Here is a 10506-nt window from a genome sequence, read left to right on the forward strand (position 1 = left end):
CCCAAACCACAAATTCCATTGTCTAAATAGAGAACAATGTTACTACTCCTAATACTGTAGTAAAGCTTGAACCTTCATGCATGCTAGCTCCATAGTATTGCAAGCACTTGGCTCCAACATATAGAGCCCACTGGATCCTGCCAGATTTTGGATCCAGGACCCCAAGGTATACTGTCAGAAGAATCAGCACATATTGCCATACCAGTAAAAGCAAAAACATTAAGTATTCTGCCACAAAAAACATCTCTCTACCACTTGGACCAAGCTGGATTTTTGGCCCCAACCTCCCAAAATCCAATGCCTAAGTAGAGAACATATGTGGATGTTCCTACTGCACTTAAAATTCCAGACCCGGACACACCCTGTGCAAAACACATAACCCCAGATCCAACGCCTTGACCAGATTTTGGCCTTGAACTCATAAATTCTGAATAAGCTTAACTCAGAACCATGTAGCTGTTCTGACTCTGCCAGACTAATCTGGACTTTGATACATCCTTGTACAACATATAACCTGCACCTAAAACCTGTAGGATCCCACTAATATTTGACCTAAACCAACAGCTTCTACCAGCTAAACAGAATAAGAGTAGGCACTCCTTTTCTACCTGAAAAATCTGAATCCTGCTATATCTTAGTTGCAACAGTACTGCAAAAATATGCATTAGAATCCTTCCAGATCCTGCCAATTTTTGGCCCCACCCATCAAAAATGTACTTGCTAAAGAGACATAAATTCCACTGACTGGACCCTGACACATAAGCACCTGAAAAATCCAAACATGAATCTGTATCCAGCAAGATCTAGCCCATTTTTTCAATTAGATTTCCGGAGTTTCACCTTCTATATAGAAAACAAATGATCCTTTTACACTAAAAAAATCTGTATCCATTGTACTCTGTTTCAGTGAAGCCACAATAATCCAGGTGTGCCATCTTTCTAAATACAGACATATTTCCACCAATAATACTGTAATTCTACTATCTGTATAGGCAATGAATGGGACTGATGTACCAGAATATGATGGGCTATGTTAGGTTCAGCTTATATGTGGTTTAGCTGATCAACTAGTAGCATAAAGAAGTGAGAAGGTTGCTCTTTGGTTACAAAGCCAAGAAACTAATGGACTTTGTAACCAAAGAACAACCTTCTCACTTTCAAATACTGGCTTATATAATTTTGATCCCTACCATGAATGATCCCATTCCTGCTGTTTGTTTCACTGTGGCTACTATGTGTTGGTACGTACAGTCAAATGAAAAATCAGTTTTTAGACAATGTCAGCTAATTGGTATTTTTTGTGGATCAACATGTTAAGTGTGGATAAAAGCTTCAGGTTCACACAAAGCCTCAGCTGTTGGTGATCTGGAAAAGAGTCCTGTATGCATTGTTGAAATAATGTATTCATTATAATCTTCAATCAAAAGTATTAATTGGCTAACACTTAATCATGCCTTTGCTGGCAACATAATTGATGAAATCCTGAGCAGAAAAAGAAGGTGAAGGATGAGGAGGTATGAGCAAGGAAGCAATTGTTGTGGAGCGAAGTATAGGGATCAACTGGAAACATATTGTTATTGTGTTTGGAGCTTTCACAATCTACACCACAGAGGACAGGAAGAAAGGTGCGACATCTATCTACAATTTACTACTCTAGATCAGTGGTTCCCAAACTTTAACAACCTGTGAACCCCTTTCACTAAAATGTCTAGTCTCACGAACCCCCTCCTAAAAATGAATATTTCCAGGGATTTTCTCCTTTACCTGAGTATAAATTATAAAAAGAAGTGATCTTGGAAATATAAAATGTGTTTTTATGACATGCTTATTACACACTATTTATTATTAATTATTTATCATTACAGTATTTTTATTACATTATGAAAACGGCAACACTCTTCCAAGATCTCACTTTTGTAGCTTGTATCACTTTGAATAAGCCTGTTATAAGACAAGGCTCCTATGTTTCATCAAGGAGTATCAGATGTGAAACAGCATAAAAGTATTTAAGAAGCCAACTCAAAGAGTTTCTCCTACACAAGCATTCAGGTCTTGAGTAGTCCAGGAAAACAACGCACGTTACAACAAAGCTCAAACTAGTTCTTCATAATAATTTTAAAAACAATACTAGCAGCTTATTTATTTTAAAAACAGCAAAAAAAAATCCACCTCCCTTTCCATTTCTTATAAGGAGTTTTGAAGTTTAAATTTCCTCAGTGTGATCGATATGCTTGCTTTGAGCTGCTTAGCTCTTGGAAGTCTAGAGGCTCCGGGCTGCTTGCCCCGTGCTGCCTGGGGTCCCTATGGACAGCTCTGTCCTCCATTAGGGAATTTTTTTCCCAAGAACCCCCTGTAACATTTCATGAACCCCCAGGGGGTTCACGAACCCCAGTTTGGGAACCACTGCTCTAGATGTATATTACAAAAAAAAAAATCTATTAAAATATCAGGAAGGTTGCCAAGTCAAGCACTGGTATGTTAGGAAATGCCAGAATGAAGGTTGCCTGTGCCACCTTAATTATCTCCAATGTATTTATACATGATGATACAATTACATGATCACAGACTCTTTTGTCCACAGGACCTCTGGCCCATTCACTGCATGGAATAGATGGTGCTGTGAAAATGAATCAGGGTTCTGTAGTGAAGGAGGCTGTTATCTGTAGGACCCCTGCCTCATTTGTTGCAGGAGTTGGAAGGTATGTAGTGAATGAATCAGGGAATTGCAGGAAGAGAAAACTGGTCTCATGGGTAAGGCAGTTGAATGCTGCCCTGGAGAAATTGATTCTGTTCCTGCATATGCCACAGAGTTCCTGTGTGATGCCAGGCAAGTCACCTACACCAAAGGTTTTGCAGTTTGCCATAATCTATGTCAGGGGTCAGCAACCTTTCAGAAGTGGTGTGCCAAGTCTTCATTTATTCACTGTAATTTAAGGTTTTGTGTGCCAGTAATACATTTTACATTTACAGGGGCCAGTGGACAGAACTCCAGACTGGCAGCGAGCTGAGCCGCTCAACCCGCTGTCGACCCAGGGTTCTGTCCGCCAGCCCCTGCCAGCTGGGGTCCCGGCTGCTGGCCCCGCTCAGCCCACTGCCGGCCTGGGATTCTGTCCATCCAGGTCAGCAGCGGACTGAGCAGGGCGGCAGCCGGGACTCCGGCTGGCAGGGGGCCGGCAGCCGGGACCCCAGACTGATAGCAGGCTGAGTGGGGCCGGCCAGGACCCTGGCTGGCAGGGGGCCAGTGGACAGAACCCCAGTCCGGCAGTAGGCTGAGTGGGGCCAGCAGCCGGTACCCGAGGCCAGCAGCAGAGCCCCTCAGGCCGGCAGCAGAGTGCCACTGAAAATCAGCTTGTGTGCCGCCTTTGGCACGCTACCATAGGTTGCTGACTCCTGATCTATGTGTTCCTCATTTTCTGGGTGCAACAGGCATAGTAGCTACAATGCTGCAAGTGATATTGTCGCACTAGGGCCCATGAGGTTATGGGGGCCCAACCAGCAGAGGCCACTGGTTGGGCCCCCATAACCTACAGGTTATATATATATACACACATACAGGTTTTCACTCTGTATGTGTGTATATATATCTCCTCAATATATGTTTCACTCTATATGCATCCGAAGAAGTGGGCTGTAGTCCACGAAAGCTTATGCTCTAATAAATTTGTTAGTCTCTAAGGTGCCACAAGTACTCCTGTTCTTTTTGCGCTCTACCTTAGGCACCATTGTAGTTACGCCACAGTCTATCTATTGGCAGTCAGGGCTCTAAGGAGCAGGAAGTGGCTCCCTGCCCAGCTGCTGGGGAAGTGCTCCTGCCCCCTCCACAGGGGCTCTGAGGAGAAGGAATGGGGCCCCAGCCCCAGGGGGTTGAGGAGGCTGAGGGGAGAAGGTTGCAGGGAGGCTGGATGGGGAGAAAGTCCCCAGCTCCAGGGGATGCAGGAGGCCAGGGGAAGGATGGGGATTGGGTCTCTGGCCCTGTGGGGGTGGAGGAAGCTGGGGGAGGGTTGCAGGGGCTGGATGGGGAGCAGCCCCTCATGACAGAAATGCCTGGGAGGAAATTAATGATTTTGTATTCAATGCAGGTGTGAGGTAAATAAGGCCTGGGTGACACATTGACTATGGAGAATAAAAATAAATATTGAATGGCTACCGATTCATGGAATGAGGCAGGGGGCTTGTGGAAAAACATTATGTGACCATATTAATAGTATTCATACCTGGTCTTACAAAGAACTTTTCATCAGTAGATCTTAAAGTGCTTCACCATCTTTAATGTATTTATCCCTACAACAGCCCGATGAGGCAGTGCCGTTATTCCCATGTGATAGGGCATCCAGTCCCCACATGAATAGGAAGGGGCCAGAAAGGCCCCGGCAGCAGGGCTTGCTCCACCTCTCCATCCTGTCAATCATGCATTGATAGGAAGGAGGGCTTTAAAAGGGAGGGAACTGCAGGAAGCAAAGCGCCAGACGGCAGGAGTGACTCCTGATGCTCCAGAGTGAACTCCTAGGCAGGAGACCTTCACCCCAGCCCCGAGGAGCATATAGCAGACTCGCAGGGTAACGCAGACAGGCTGAGCCTGTCACAGAGACCCAGCCACAGCTATTTCCCCAAACCTATTACCTCGGGACTAGATTGTTGGCAGCACTGTAGAGTCACCCCTCCTTTCTTCTGGGATCTCAGGGCGAGAGTATCCCGAAGGCGTGGGTGGTTTGTGACTTCAATTTTGATTCCCCCAACCAGAGAGACTTTTAAGGAGGCCAACAAAGGGCAGAACCCACCTACCTGTGCCACGGATATTAGGGAAGAGGGGCTGGTGTTGCGACCACCCCAGTGTAGATAATTGGGCATGGTCGGGTTCACCCATCCCGAGGGAGGAACCACCAAGGACTGTTACACCTCATTTGACAAATGGGGAATTGAGGTGCACAGAGAGGCTAAGTGACATGTCCAATGTCTCACAAGAAATTTGTAGCAGAACAGGGACTGGAAGCCATGTTTCCCAAATCCTGGGCTAGGGCCTAACCACTGGACAATCCTTCCTTTGTGTAATTAAAGATTGTATCATAATGAATATTTGCAAGAGGAGCCAAATTAAGGTTGCACAGTCAGCTTTAATTCTGGCATTTTCTATCTTTGGAGGGCTTGACTTTGCAATCTGAACAGTCTTTTAATGTAGCTTTTTTATATAATTAGTACAAAAATAAGATATAAATAATACAGAATTTCCTCCTTCACCCTGACATAGTCAGTTAGCAAGTTACACATTGGCAGCATGGCAGAGAAGGGTCTTCAGGGAGGAATGGAATGAGGGATAAGGAGGAGCTTTGCAGATTAACCTAGGATGGGCATTCCAAGCATAAGGGACAACATCCAAGCTATGTCCAAATCCTGCCATTTCTTCCTTCTCACCATATCTAAGATCCAGCCTTTTCTCTACCCCTACCAGAGAGGTAAACTTAATAGCATTTAGTGAAGATGTGGCTGAGTGAGCAGCCATTCTGGTGCATGCAGCATTCTCGCCCTGCTGAGGTCAGTCACAATGAAAGCCGCTGGGCTTGGCACGCCCTCTCCTGGATCACCAATAAGGGCTTGCTCTGTCTTGTGTGTGTTTGTTGTGCCTGCAGGTGGATTGCTAGGTGCTACTGACTGACTGGGCTCTGGTTCCTGGCAACACCGAGCAGTCAAGGCTGAGTCTCAGGCTGTGGCAGTTTAAAATAAATGAGAATTCAAGCAAGCAGCTTAACACTCATGATTTATGTATAATTTCAAAGCACTGTGAGAACCGCTAATGAATCCTTACAACCCACTCTGAAACATGTATTGTTATCTCCATTTAATAGGTAGGGAAGCTGAGACAGGTTTTGAATGAGATATTTAAAAGTCTTATTGCAGCACATGCAGTCAAAACCTTATCACATCCTGCATTAGAAGCCATTTAAATCAGACTGTAAATTTTCTGAGGCAGGAATCTTTGTCCTTTATACATGCATACTTTCAAAACGGCCAAACAGCAATCCAAAATGAAGAAGTCCCTCACTTGGTTGGTCTCAGTCGCTCACAGAGATTATTTTCACTAGTGTGTTTGTGGCACAGCCAGACTTCTCAGGATCAAAGGATTCCAACATTCTGAGATAGACAGGATGCCCATTGAAAATCTGGGCAGCAGAGTTTGGATTTTTGCCTTTGAGAAAACAAACAGAAAAGAGACAGTTCTGAGGAAGAAACAATTAACGCTTGTTTGAGTAGACAAGTAGATGGTCAGTGGAGATGAACTCTGTCTAAGCCTTTTCAACATATTGTATAAATCACTGATCATGATTTTGTTAATGGCATACTTTGAAAGCTCCAAACAATGAAGGCTGAATTTGGGGAAGAGGGACTGTCTTCGGGAAGTGGGTGAAGGAATGAAGAAAAAGCTGACCTTGTCTGCTACACCAAGTGAGGGATACAAAGGGGAAGATACAATCTGGGTCCGTCATGGGGATACATTTATTTTTCAATCCACCAGTGGGACACAATGGCATAAATGCCTTTTATCATTCAGACTGTGACAGTTGCCTTTCCAATGTATTCAGGCTAAATTTGCCAAATAATTTTAAAGAGACAGTCGTATCGACAGTGATTGACAATAAAAAGGTAACATTTACCCTTTGAGGATTACTATGGTATGACCATAAGATTATATACAAAGGTAATTATCAATATTGTAAAGGTGACCACTGATATTGTACAGGTTTTCCATCATCCCAGATATAAAGGGCCACACATGGGAGGAAATACCAGCCACACGCACCTTCTGGCAGATAAGCCAATTTACTAGCATTTGCATTGCTTTGCTGAAAAAGTACTCAGATACTGTGGTGATGAATGCAGTCTCAAAACCTAGAAAGCTAGCTTGGGAACCAATAGGATAACCAGATGTCCTGATTTTATAGGGAGAGTCCTGATATTTTGGGATTTGTCTTACGTAGGCGCCTATTAACTCCCCACCCCCGTCCCAATTTTTTTTACACTTGCTCTCTGGTCATCCTAGGAACCAGAGACTGTTCTAGTCTTCTGCTGAGGGGAGGGAAAAACAGGACAATGCTCCTGTGTAAATATATCCCACAATTACTATGCTGTCCTGGAGATATTAGTTGACTCAATATGTGTCACGCAAATGCTGTCTGCAGTGCAATCCTGGAGCATGGTGGAATGACAAAAGGGTGCAGAACACAGGAGTGAGGTAGAATATCTGAAAGATTCCTGGAATATAGTCAAATTGCTGGACAGGAACAGGAGACAATTTGCCTGCTGTATTTGTGCTCTTTTGAATACTGAGCTAATGTTTTCTGCTATATTGTCCAGAGGACTTAATATCTGATAAATCCAGTCCAGGAGCATGCTGCCTTCAGGGTTTGTTGTTGTTGTTGTTTGTTTTTGTTTTAAGAGCCCTCTTTGGTCTGTTTGATTAATTGCCAAGTAATTCACAATAATTTGCTTGACCAGCTGTCAGAACAAAATTGGGGGACCTCCTGTGGTCCCCATTATGCACACTTTTTTCAGGTTTAAATACAGAAAGGACATTAGTGTGAACTTCAGTACATTATTAGAGCTATTTCTCTGCTGTGCCTGATTGTTGTATCACATAGGACCAGATCCCTAGATGCCTTTGGATGCTACGTGGATCGGGATTTAAAACCAATGGTCATAGGAGCCTGAATACTTTGAGGATTACAGCCACAGTGCTTAGTGAACCATAAGTTATGGCCCATTAATGATGGGGTGGTAGCCTTGGCTCTCCGCATATGCCTATGAAAAGAACCCCTTTGAATCCTAACAAAGATGCAGTAGAAGTCTGATTCCATTGAAGCCAATGCCAAAACGCTCATAAGCCTTGACTGCACTGGGGACAATTTCTAAATGATTCCTGCTCTTGCTAACTCTGCTTCAGCTGCATTGGTGAGCAGCTTTGGGAGCTCTAGTGTAGGGAAGGGTCCTGCCACTGGAGTCATTTTCAGCACCATGTCTATTAAACTTTCTCTGGAGTGGTGCAATAGGCATGGCCTTAGAAACAGCTGCAGCTGTGGGACCTTTGGCTGCACTAGGACTCCCAGTGTTGCTAACAATGGTGCAGATGAACTAGCGTTAGCAATCACAGGAAATGTTTAGACACCCTAATATTCTGATAAAGCATACTGAGCCTTCGAGGTACTCAAATAGAGTATCCTCTAGTCTAGCACAGCAATTCTCAACCTGCGGGTCATCAAGTGAGAGCCAATAAGTCACACCCATCAGCTGAGAGCTGCAAAATTCCTGGCTCACTGGTGTACCTTCAACCAACATTTTGGACAAACCATCCTGTTTGGAAACATGACTGTCTAAGGTCCAAGTCTAGGTCATTAGTTTCCTTTTAATTGCTTATCACTTGACTCCTTAGAATACTCAGTTTCTCAGAATGCATAGAAAGTGAGTTGTAGTGGATCCTTGTTAATACTGAGTCTATTATTTTTCTACCAGTTGTCAAGGCAGACGGAGAAGATGCAAGAGCAAGGAAGCTGCAAAATGATGCCAGCTGAGAGGAAGACATTGTTGGGGGGAGGAGGGGAGGGAACATGGCTTAGAAACATCTTTTTTTCTCAGCTCTATTTTTAGATCTAGGCTTTCTTCTTCTTTTTCCTAGATTAAAATCTAAACACAATACATTTACTGCTGCTGCTCCTAGCTTTGAAGTCAGTGGCAAAAATCCCACTGAGTTGCAGAATCATAAAAATTTAAGGCTGGAAGGGACTTGAGAGGTTCTCTCATCCATCACCCAAACTGAGGCATGATTAAGTATACCTAGATCATCCCTGACAAGTGTTTGTCTGACCTGTTCTTAAAACCCTCCAGTGATGCAGATTGATTTTAGTGGTGAAGGATCATGCACACACTGAAGTGAAGATAACTTAATCAGGGTATGACAAATCCTCTTCCCTGGTGAGAATCATTTTCTGCAGAATTTAAGCTTTCATTTTGGTTGTGAAGATCACCTGCTAAATGTGACTGGAGTGTAACTTGATGCAGTGTTATCTTCCTAGCTCTGCAGACAGGCAGTTCCAGTGCCTCTGTTGCTGCTCATACCTTTGCTCAACAGCAGCAGCAGTATCCTTCTTTGCCTCCTGGCCTGGAGTATTAGGTCATGTTTCTGGGCACTGTTAAATAGCAGCACATGCCACTCCAAACTGCATTCAAATGGTGGATGTTATGTATTATGTATTTAAGTGCTGACAATATGCTAGTGTTTGTGAGTAGGATGTTGAAATACAATGGTGATGTTTGACCATGCAGCAAAGTTAGGAGGCACAACAGGCTAGATTCTTCTCTGGTGTAACTCTATTGGCTTCAGTGGAGTTACATCAGGTATGAATATAACTCAGTCTGTTTTTATTCAGCTGAAGCTCTGAGGATCCCTCCATTCACCCTCTCTCTAACTTTTCTCTCAAAGCCCATCCCTGCAGTTTGCATCCTACCTCACAAAGATGAAAAACACAGCGCACTAGTGAATAATTTTAAAACAGTGGAGTGGTCAATTTGATTTTTCTTGGAACATTTGGAAGTGGGGATGATGTAAAATTGTTTAGTATTTAGTATCCATTTGAAAATGCAACATTTCTGGTCCTACTTTCACCATAGCTATAAGTTGGACCTCCTGATCATAGGAATGACAAGTTGTGAACTTTACCTAGATTATTAGGAGTTGATGTAATTAGGGAGGTAGTTTTCCCTAGATTTGCATTAAGTCTTGGATTCAACCTAAGATCACAGTCAAGAAGCACCGTGATCTCTACAGATCACCAAATAGGATTTTCTATATTTTTTAAATTTTCTATCATTTTATTATATTAAAATAAGAACACAGGCTCGCTGACACTGTCTATTCCTATTTCTCAGATGAATAGCTCCACTAGTATAAAAGGTATTTTCATAATAATTCCAAATCAGCTGATTGCTTGGAGTGCTAGAATTTTTAATGACTTACTATTTTAAAAATATGTAAATTGACTCATCACCCATCATCTCTTTAGATATGTAAATTTATTGAAAAAGATGCCACTTCTCCTTCTTGAGATACAGACAAGCCCCGATGCTTAGTTTTATGTGCACAAATCTGGGTTTCCAGTACTGGTGATTTTAAATGCATTGATTTGTTTTCCTTACCATGGCTGAGAGAAGCACTAGACAAATGATTATGTGTGTGGCAATACAGGAAGTAAGGCCTGGTCTACACTACGGGTTTAGGTCGACTTTAGCAGCGTTAAATCAAATTAAGCCTGGACACGTCCACACAACGAAGCCCTTTCTTTCGACTTAAAGGACCCTTTAAACCGGTTTCTTTACACCACCTTCGACGAGGGGATTAGCGATAAAATCGGCCTTTGCGGGTCGGAATTGGGGTAGTGTGGACGGAATTCGACGTTATTGGCCTCCGGGAGCTATCCCACAGTGCTTCATTGTGACCGCTCTGGACAGCACTCTCAACTCAGA

The sequence above is a fragment of the Trachemys scripta genome, chromosome 2 (assembly GCF_013100865.1).
Source record: "Trachemys scripta elegans isolate TJP31775 chromosome 2, CAS_Tse_1.0, whole genome shotgun sequence".
NCBI lineage: Eukaryota > Metazoa > Chordata > Testudines > Emydidae > Trachemys > Trachemys scripta.